Source organism: Otolemur garnettii, unplaced genomic scaffold, assembly GCF_000181295.1.
Source record: "Otolemur garnettii isolate 467f Iridium unplaced genomic scaffold, OtoGar3 scaffold00074, whole genome shotgun sequence".
NCBI classification, from domain to species: Eukaryota; Metazoa; Chordata; class Mammalia; order Primates; family Galagidae; genus Otolemur; species Otolemur garnettii.
The window spans coordinates 3,266,495-3,277,489 of NW_003852469.1; the positions used below are offsets into that span (position 1 = coordinate 3,266,495).

Below are 10,995 nucleotides of genomic sequence, written 5' to 3' on the forward strand. Positions count from 1 at the left end.
CACTGTTCCCACTCGTGTCAGAATACCGTTCACAAAGCGCTCTTACTTCGTTGGCTCCCAAGCTCTAGTTTTCTAATAAGGAACCCATTATGAAACTGGGAATCATGACAGCCAGATTTCATGGCGCATTTGTCTGTGTCAGGCACTTTGCTGGGTGTTTTATGCAGATTCTTTAATTCATTCACATTTCCCTTCCGTTAATTCTAATTTGAGCCACTCCCTCTGTGCGCACCCACCGTCCTCCTAGGAGAAAGTGGGATATCTCCTGCCCTGGAAGCAGGTGGAATGCAAAAGGAAAGGCTTGTCGAAGCTGAAAAACTCAGGTAGGCTCCCCCACCGCCCCAGGGCTAATCTCACCCTCCCTTTTCCCTTGAGACCCTGGAATGCTTGGTAAATACAAATGGAAGTAAATGTTCTCTGAGTACTCTGTGGGTGCTGTTTTGTTCACCCCTGTGAAGGTGCTGGAAAAAAATTAATGTGCATCCCTCTTCCTTTAGCGTTAACTAGGCAATTTACACACATCATCGGGGATTTCCCAATGCCCGGGACAGACAGGCTCTCTTGTCCTCTGGAGCTCTGAGGACTCTGAGGCTCAGAGAAGATAATAGGTTTATATGGATTTGAATCCAAGTCTTTTGGGCTTACAAAGCCCAGTTTCTTTCTGAAGTACCAACCCCTTTCACCTGTGTGGATGAATCAAGTGGTCAAGGAATGAAAATATACATATTATATATATAATGTTTTTTATATATATGCATGATCAGTCAGTGAATGAGGTCAGAAACGGAATCTAGGAGGAAAGGTTACGAGATAAATATGTCCTTGGTGACAGGGCAGTTCCCAGCTTTTCCTTCCCAGCATGGCCCTGACCTCAGCCTGCCAGATAAATACAGAACATCCAGTTAAGTTTGAATTTCAGGTAAGCAGTGAATCATGTCTGGGCATAAGTATATCCCAAATATTTCATGGGCTATATTTATACTGAAAAAACATATTCAGTGCTTATGAAGTTCATAGCTGAGCATTGTGTTTTCATTTGCTAAATGTGTCAACCCCATCCCAACAGTGGGAAGTCTCTTGCCTGGTTCCAGGTCTCCAGTGTTGTGCCAACAGGGGTTGTCATGGCAGCCTGAGCAGGCCCTTTTGGAGCTGTCTCTGCCACCTCTGCAGCCTCCCCTCACCCCTGCACACTCTAGGCTCCCAACAAGCAGAGCTACTTGCAGTTTCCTGGAGGCACCAAGCTGCCTTTAGCCCCCTTGGTTCTGCCAGTGCTGGTCTCACTCTCTGGGCCTCACCTGACTAATGGATCTGTCATTTCTCTACTCAGTCACCGCTGCCAGGAAGCCTTCCTGGACCGCGCTGACGGGTCCTCTAACAGCCCTGCAGCAGGGGCTTCGTCAGCACCCTGCACCTTTCCATGGCAGTCCCCACCCCCATGCTCCTCCACTCTGGCGCTGCCCTGGTGAGCCGAGGCCACGCCACATGCACCTGGTCTCTCCACACCCAGCACTTGCGCCTGGTCCCAGGTAGGAAGCCGGCGCTTACTGAATGAATGAAGGGCAGGCTGTCCCGCCAAAGCTGGGTCTCCGCAGTGTGCCCGCTTCCTTCCGCCCTCTGTCTTTAGTCACTTTTCCATCCCTGCACCCCTCCCCCTTCCCTTCCCCCCAGGATGGTTGTGAAATGTGGGAGGCTCAGGCCAGTGACAGCCCCCAAGTGAGCAGAGAACAGCCAGCACCGAGGGGCCTCCTCGGGCCACTGCCGCGTCAGGGGCCCAGCTCCAGCCCCTGAGAGCCCTTCCGCCTCTGGCTTCCGAACCCCTTCTGGCTCATCCCTCCTCTGGGGCGAACTTTCTGCTCTTCTCCCACAGGCCCCTTAAATTAGCTGACTTAGGCTTCACTTCCAGTTTGGGGTGTGGGGAAATGCCATGCGGCTGTCAGAGGGCACAGGGTTGGGGCAGGTGGTGGGCTGGCAAACATCCCCCAGCCGTCGCCGCGCAGCGCCCGGAGCTTTGCCCACGCACAGCCTGACGGCAGGAGGCGGCAGCGGGAACTTAACCCTTGCGCGGCGCTGGGAAGGGGCTTCCGAGGAACCGGGTGGACGGCGGAACTTTATCCCCACAACACACAAGCACACGCACATGCACACGCACCCACCTGTGCGCACGCACCCCCCAGAGTTACACTGGTGCTCCCTGGCAGAGCCCGGCTCCATTCAAGGCAGGGCTTGATTCACAAGGCGCCCTCTCAGGGGACAAGAAACGGATGCGGGAGGGAGGGTGGCGGGTAGGACGACCCGGACTGGGGCTGAAAGGCAGGAGAAGGGAGCAGGACAGGAGGCAAGTGGAGTCGGAGCCCGGGTTCCAGGTCAGTCTCTAACCCGACCCGCCGGAGGGCAGCCTGCCTGCCCCGTCGCCCCCAGCCTCCCGGGTCTGCCTATACGAGGACAAAAGCGAGAAACACCCGATAGTGTCACATTTACTCCCAAAATAGAACCCCTCTCCCCGGCGGAAGGGAGCCAGCTTGGGCGTTCACAGCGCCGGCGGCTCCGATTTCCTGGGTGCGTCGCTCCTCCTGGGAGCTCCTAGGACCGTCCAGGTGGCCGGATCCGGCGGGTTTCGCACTGTCCCCCCGCCCCCCCCGGCTCTGCCACCCGGTCCAGCCTCCAACTTCTGCCCCGCGCGGTGCTCAGCCCCGGCTGCCGGGAGGGGACTCACCCAGCGAGGCGCGGCCCGGCGACTGCTCCTCGGTTCAGCCAGGTGAGTCCAGTACAGGTGAGCGGCCGGCAGGTAGGGCGCGCAGCGGCTCCCGGGGCTGCGGCAGAGTAAGAGGCTGACAGGTTTGTGTTTCCCCCTCCTCCTCCTCCTCGTTAACCACACCCCTGCGCTCGCCTCCCCACTTCCTTAAAGGCTGGGGTGTGTCGTCTCCGTGCCTGCTCCAGCCTCCTACCATAAACTCTGAAATAGAGGCTGCCACCAATTCCCCGGGCTGCCAAGCCCGGCTGGGGGAGGGGGCCCATCTCTGCCATTCTGGGCCCCCAGACGGGATTGTGGGATGTCATGTGCCCCTGGTGAGCTGGACCCCCCAATTCCTACCAGCTCTCTGCCGCTCCTGCTCCAGCCTTTTGGAAGCAACACTCCTCAGGTTGTTTTTTTCGGGAGTTGGAGACTGTTACCTATGCAACAGCACCTGTGGGCCTGTCACTCCACAGCTAAAAATTCTCCAGAGCGTGGAGAATCAGGTGAATACCGCCGTGGTTTTCACAGCCCTGCTCCAGGTCCCTGAACACCAGGACCAGGTCCCTGAGCTGGGAGTGAGCAGGAACAGTGGGAGAAGCCAGACAGCCTCTTCCTGGAACCCTGCCTGCACCTGGCTGCCCAGACAAGGAGGCCGCAGGCACTCAAGGGCTCTCAGTTACACGTCTTCTCTGTTACCAGAAAGATTCTAGACTTTCCTCTGAGTAGCAGGAGGTGGCCTGGACTTGGCATCAGGCCAGAACCCACAGGCTCTCTCCAGCCCCAAGCTTGTTTATTTTCCATCCTGTTGGGGTTGGGGTCTGCCTCCCAGGGCTGCCCTGTCACCTAGTTTTAGAGGATGCTATTCCCAGTGTGGTCTCTGAGAATGGTGGCCCCCGGAGGTGTGTGCAGGATTTGGTGAGCCCGCATCTGGTGAGAGCATATCGTAAGTGCCAGGACTGTACTACTGTCCTAAGGAAGACTCCGTTTACATGATCGTGTTGAATTCTCCCCATTTTCTGAAGACTTAGATGAAATAATAAAACTGGAGAGCCGGTGTTTCTCTGAGTGTCACAGGTGGACTACCCGAAGGTCTCACTGGAGGCTGCTTGCCCACCTGCCCCAAACTGGAATTCACAGGCCGTCTGCTGGGCACTCATGTCCGCAGCTGCTGGCCACCTCCCTCTGCCACCCTCCTTCCTCTCATTCTCTAATTTTTCGTGTTCCCAGCACTCACGGGGGGTCTTGGAGGTAATGCCAGCAGCTTCACAGTGACCAGAAGGTGGCCAGGTGGGAGACCTTGGCTGAGGCAAGTCAGACAGGGGTAAACTGAAGTTAGCAAGGAAGGAGCCGGGGATGACGAGGCGATGACTGACCGTGGCAGCAAGGAACTGCATCTGGCTCTGGGGGCTCCAGGATGAGGTGATGATGGCGGGGTGGTGTGGAGGTCACACACCTGACTGAGACGCTGAGGGCCTGCACTGAGGTGTGGCTGGAAGCAGGAAGAGCACAGCCAAGCCAGACCGACTCTGGGAAAGGTGGGTTTGTGTGTGCTGCCCCCATGTGGCCACATCCGCGAATTACACGCATCTCGCCAGAAGCGATTCTGAGAAAACAGTTTTCAGCTATTGTTGAATTCTTAAGCGTGTTTTTTTTTAGCTCCAAAACTTAGTTCTAGGATCACAGAATTGTAGGTTTGTAAATGTAAAATACCTTAAGAAGGTGACCAACAACGCTTTCAAGTCCCTTTGTGTTCTTTCCAGTATAGCCCATGAGGGACAAAGGTGAGAGGATCACATATTTCTACTTATCACCTGCCTTTTAAAGCACCTGTCAGAAATGCTCTGAATTCTACAGTAATATCTAAAAGATGCTACCCATGTCTAATGGTGGGTTGCAACCATGACCTTCCCTAGTGGAGAAGCAAAATACGGGGTGGCCATAAAGTTCATGTGCAATTTAAAATAGTGTGCAATTTAAAATCGCACACGAACTTTATGACCACCCTGTGTTTCCCTGTCTTCTTGCTTCTGTCTGTATCTCATACTGACCAGCTATCACGTGGGAAGCCCTGGTTGTGGGCAGGTTGTGTGCCAGATCAGCAGGAGACAACTGCAAGGAAAAGAGACTTTGAGCAAGTGGCCTTTCTGGCGTCTGGATTTTCCATTTAGATGTCGCCCTCTCACTGCAGACTCAGGTCCACAAACATACAGACCCAGCCGACCTGTCTCTGTCCTCCCCAGGAGTGTCAACAGCAGCAGAGACAGCTTTGACTCTCCTGCTTCCTCATTGCCCTGAAGCCATGTGACCTCTAAGTCCTTGGAACCCGCCCAAGCGTCTTTTCTAGTCAATCATTTCTTCCAAGTGCTGTTGAGCCTGGCTCGGGTTCTCTGTGTCTTATATCTTGGTCTATGATGCTGAGAACAGCCGAGCAACACAAGACAGGAAACCTGGGCTCCCTGATGCTGTTTGGTCACCATGTCACCCCGGACAATGTCTGGGCTTCATTGAACTTTTTTTTTTTTTTTTTGTTGGGGATTCATTGAGAGTACAAGAAACCAGGTTACGCTGATTGCATTTGTTAGGTATAGTTCCTCTTATAATTGTGTCTTGTCCCCAAAAGGTGTGTCATACACTGAGACCCCTGCCCCTCTCCAACCTTCCCCCTCTCTGCTCTTCCCTTCTTCCACCCATCCCTCCTTCCCTGTCTCTGCTCTTCCTTCCCTCACCCCCTCCTTCCTTCCTTCTCTCTCTGCTCTCCCCTTCTCCCAACCCCACTGTGTACTAGGTCATTGATGTCCTTATATCAAAATTGAGTACATAGGATTCATGCTTCTCCATACTTGTGATGTTTTACTAAGAATAATGTGTTCCACTTTCATCTAGGTTAATACAAAGGCTGTAAAGTCTCCATCTTTTTTAATGGCTGTATAATATTCCATGGTGTACATATACCACAGCTTGTTAATCCATTCCTGGGTTGGTGGGCATTTAGGCTGTTTCTTTTACGTGAGAGAATTTGAGTTATTCAGGTTACCATATTTTGGCCTTTCTGTTACCATAGCCTGAACTGCATTTGTGATACTTGGATCTAATAAGAAATATACATTGGGTCTCTGACCTAGCACATGGCTCTCTAAACCCTGGAGTGTTAAGAGTGTGTTGGGGCTTTCAGTGCCCCCAACTTTGGGGTAGGGAAGAGGAATGTAGGCTGAGTTGCTCACAGTGGTGTCATCAGTCATGCCTAGGAAAGGAAGTCCCCCTAAAAACCCAAAGTGAGAGGGTTCAGGAGCTAACCCCTGGGAGTTCCCGGAAGGTGACAACTCAGAGAATGTGTGGAAGCTCCTCCCTCTCCATGCTACCTCACCCCACATCTCCTCATCTGTGCCTCAGTGATATTCTTTATAATAAACCAGCAAATTGAAGCCAACTGTTTTCCTGAGCTCTGTAGTCATCTAGCAAATAAATCAAACCTGAGCAGGGGGCTGTGGGGACCCCCATTAGGAGCTCATTGATCAGAGGTTCAAGTGCAACCTGAAGTTGGAAGTGCATCTGAAGGAGAAGGGAACAGTCTTGTGGGACTGAGCCCCTTAGGCTGTGGGATTGGACGCTAGCTTCAGATTGATAGTGTCAGAATTGAACTGAATTTGAGGACCCAGAGGGTGTCCACAGGAGAACACCCAGCGTCAGAAGTGACTGTTGAGTGGTGTGTGAGACAGGAAAAAAAAATCTTTTATTTTCTTCAGAGCATCCTAACCAGTATGCCATCAGTTAGCCTTTGTTAGGTACTAATTAAGGCAGACCCTCAACTTCCTCATCTATATAATGGGCTTAATCTATCTTACAGAGGTGTTGGAAGGACTGGAGGCAAATAATCCATGCACATTCCCTTGCTAGTTGCTATGCCTCATGGCTGACTATTAACAGGTATCATGGCCTGTTATAAATTTAAAAAACGGGTTCCTGGAAAAAAAAATAATGGTTGCTTTAAAATATTCCACCTCTCTCATCCACAAAAAATGTGAGGAGGAGAAGAAACAAAAATAGCAAAGCTGATAATAATGTAAGCTGAGTGATGGGTCCATGGTGGTTAATTAGACTGTTCTTTCTAAAATACAGAGTATATTGGGAAATGTTCATAATGAAAAAGTTAAAATAAATGAACAAAATGAGAGAGAGAGAGGGAGAGAGGAGGGGCAGGGAGAGAAGGGAGGGGAGGGGAGGGGAGGAGAGGAGAGGAGAGAAAAGAGAAGAGAAGGAGAGACTTCTGCGAATAATCTAATGTGAATAGGAAAAATAAAGGCATAATTAAGCCTTTGAGAAACTGATCTGGGTCTCTGAGAGAATGCGGGATGGAAAAAAGGCATAAGGGTGTTTTTCATTTTTCTATTAAAAAGCAACAAGCAGAGAGAGAGCCTCCGTGCCCCAGAAACCATGTCATTCCCACAGCTTTTGGGTACCTCGGGGCTTCCGTACCTCCCACAGTGGCTGCAGGATGTCCTTTAGGGGCCTGCCCTTTTGCCCTGCCCACTCCAAGTTAGCATCATAACTTCCTGGTTCTGAATCCCTCACCTCCACCTGTGAAGGAGCTCGTCTGGTCCCCTACATCCCAAGGGAAAGCTCTGAAGCAACGGAGTGACTGCACAAACGTCACCTTGCCAGTATTGTCTTTGACAATCCTAACAAATGTGGCTATCTGCTTCCAGTCCTGGAAGCACTGACTAGAAAGTGGAAGCTAGGCTGTTTCAGGGAGATGCACTGTTAGTAGAAAGAAGAACTTTTAGAAAGGAAAGAAAAACAAACAAAAAAATGCCTAGGAAGTCCAAGAGCCCTCCCAACACACAAACCCGCGGCCATTAATGGGATGGAGACAACCAACCCTGCCTCCTTCATTCACTCCTGAGGGTCTCACTTTATCACCCGTCCCAGGACACAGTCGATATTGTCAATTTTGGTAAATCACGAAGAATTCCTTTATTTTAGAGAGGAAAAAAGCACACGCTGTATTTCAGAAATATCCCTCTACAAAACGTTTGCAGTAACGTAATTGGGTACTTAAAAATACATTCCAGGAACTTGGAAGAGCAGCGCTGACTATGTTGTGCTCAGTTGCTAAGCTGCCTGTCTGTACCACTGTAGCACCTTTGCCTCTGTAGTGAATAGCAGCCCCATGGAACTTCCACTGTGGTCGATCTAAACAAGGGGTTAAAGCCCAAATGCCTATGGGGGCCAAGCAGGAAATGTGAGGGAAGCTTGGCTAGAAACTGCTGGCAAACTAGAGAACAAATGTCCCTCCTACAGCGAGCAGCTGCTATTCAGCTCAGAAGTCTATTGCCGTGCAGGAAAGTAAGCTTAGTGTAGCCAGAACTTCCTTTTTAAAAAAGCAGACAGTGAATTATGTGCAAAGGAAAACAACTCCACTTACAACAGCATCCAAAAGAACAAAATACTTAAGGAATAAACACCAAAGGAAGTGAAAGACGTGGACACTGAATACTCTAAAACACTGCTGAAAAAAAAAATCACATAAGACAGAAGTAGATGCAAAGATGTCCCATGTTCATGGATTTGAAGAATTAATACACGTGTTGTCCAAACAGTTGCCTTCCTAATGGCAATTTCCCCCTCTTTCATCATAAATAGCAAAGCCCCAAATTCATGTCAGTAACCATCTTTCCATCATGTGACTCAGGTAAGTCCTGACTGGTTCAAGTCAATTAGGGTTGTCTTTCATTTCCCTCACCACTGATGAACTTAGAGCATGTGACCCAGTTCTGGCCAATGAAGTGTGAGGGGAAGTCTTCCAGAAGGTCTTTGGAAAGGTTTCTCAGCTTTCAAAATGAGACATACAGGGGAGAAATGGCTCTGGAAAATAGGTTCATATCAGGATAAGACGCTTTTCCAACCAAAAGAAAGCCATAGGCACAGAGCTGGAAAAAAGCTGAAGCCTGCTGACATAACCTTGGAGCCTTTTTGCCTCCAAAGTTTCTATTATGTGAGATAATCAACCCCTGTCTTGCTTAATGCATTTTGTATTTATGGCTTAAATGATACAGAGAAACAAATGTGGATTTTATTTTATGGATCATAGAAAAAAGATGTCCACAGACAAATCTGACTCAGAGGCAGGCAGTTTACTACTCTCAGCATTTCCCTATTCACTTGCATTAAGTAGAACTTTTTTTTTTTTTTTGAGACAGAGTCTCACTATGTTGTCCTAGGTAGAGTGCTGTGGCATCACAGCTCACAGCAACTTCAAACTCTTGGGCTTAAGCGACTCTCTTGCCTCAGCCTCCCAAGTAGCTGGGACTACAGGTGCCTGCCACAATGCCCAGCTATATTTTTTGTTGTTGTTGCAGTTGTCATTGTTATTTTAGCTGGGCCAGACTGGGTTCGAACCCACCAGTCCCGGTGTATGTGGCCAGCATCCTACCCACAGAGCTACGGGTGCTGCCTAAGTAGCATTTCTTAAGGAAGTTTTCCAGCATTATTTGGGCCAACTAAGAGCCACTCATTCTCCCGGGCTTTAGGCCTCTGAGAGGGTCCAAACCATCATTGTGTTCCACACCAAATGTCAGACTACAATGATTTCCTCAAAGATTTCCTTGGTGAAAATCCTCTGATGAACAAGATCTATTAGGTCTGCATTTCTGGTTCCCTTTGTCACAAGTATACTGCCAGCCCTGCAGCTGACCTGTTGAGCATCCTTTCTCCTTGTCCCATCAACAGTTTTTGATCTGAATTTCTACTCTTTGTTCTTATTTTGATTTGTGGCCTCATTTGGAGTATGAGAAAAACACAATCCACAAAACAAATAAGGAAAATCTGGTACGAATAGGATAAAACATGCAGAAAGGAATATAGACAGAATCACAGAGCAACTGGGAATGCCTGCGTAAGAGAACAGTGAAAAAAAAAAAAAAAAAATGAGACAATTCTCCAGGGAGGTGCCTGGAGTGTAGGGTTATTAGCCCCATCTTGTGGCCTGTAACCATACCTGGAGACCTGACAGCTTGTTGGGCAAGTAATCCACAACACTGGCTCTCAAATTTTAGTGGGCCAATAGTTATGAGAAAATGCAGACTTCTGGACCTCTTCTGCAACAGAGGTGAGTAGATTGAAGTGGGCTCAGGAAGCTGTGCTTTTAGGAAGCTCCCTTGGTAACTGCAGGAGGAACACAGACCACATATAAGGTACTCTGCAGGCAATATAAGAATTAGTGGTGTCTCTCCCCTAGGTTTTGTGAGGAAAATAACTATACTAGGGACAACTTTAGAAGGAAATTGTCAAGAACTTCAAAGGGTCAGAGACTTTACGTTAAGGCAAACTAACAGATGAAGTTAGCATGCCACAGTTTCGTTAATGTTCATAAAAGTGGGTATGAGACTCTTGGTCAGGGACAAAGGACACCTTATTACCAATAGCAGTTAATAGTAGTCAGAGTATTGTCATCAGGACAGTCTCCTGAGCTCCATTTCCCACAAGACTGTGTGATGACGGCTACAACAGGTTGCATTATAGGAGAAGAACTCGGCGTTTAGGAAATCTAAATCTTTTAAAATAGGGAGTAAGTCAACTACACCTTTGCTTGGAGGGAGGCATTATTTTTGCTCTCCAAAGCTGTTCACCACAGAAACATTCTTGAAAAGACAGCTGGAAGTCAGGGCCTCTGCTTTCAAAACATGTTGGAACATGAAACATGTGAACTGTCTCCCAAGAGAACAGGAATGGAAGCATGTCATGTGAAAGTATTCTACATCTGAAGGCTGTAAAGTGATCAAGCTGAGGCAGGAAAATACAATCGGAGGATCCCGGGACTGCTATGCAGGCAAGAATTCAGCGTATATTGTAGTTCCCCCAGCTAAACTTTGCAGAAGTCCTTAATCTCTGTTTCAGTGGGGACTTGCCTAATGCCACGGTCATGCTCCATATTTATTTCATGTTCCAGGGTTATCTTCACATTTCATGCAGAGAGAACGAGAGCGAGCGCGCAAAGCGGGCGTTTTACAGATTGTGAAAGACGGTGGACTGTCCGTTTATTCAACCATAAGATAAGAATCGGGTCTTCTCAGAAGTCCTCTTCCCTCATCTGCTTCCTTTTTACCGCGGGGGTCCGGAATAAGACAGGCCAAAAAAGTAAACGGCTGACACAAAAGTGGCGACAAGTCTTTGGAAAGACACAGCATGACTTAGTGGAGAGAACACGACGGCGCTTTAAGACGCACTCGCTACTATAGGGCCAGGAAGTCGCGATCCCTGGTTTC

General features: G+C 49.1%; 1 protein-coding gene across 1 annotated transcript in view; it reads right to left on the reverse strand.

Moving 5' to 3' along the window:
- The window catches only part of PTK2B (protein tyrosine kinase 2 beta), a 110,751-nt gene extending 107,923 nt beyond the window's left edge, over positions 1-2,828 (reverse strand). The window contains exon 1 of the mRNA XM_003793945.3: positions 2,714-2,828. The gene's annotated coding sequence lies outside the window, so the exon portion shown is untranslated. The remainder of the gene's footprint in view (positions 1-2,713) is intronic.
- Positions 2,829-10,995: the final 8,167 nt, after the last annotated feature.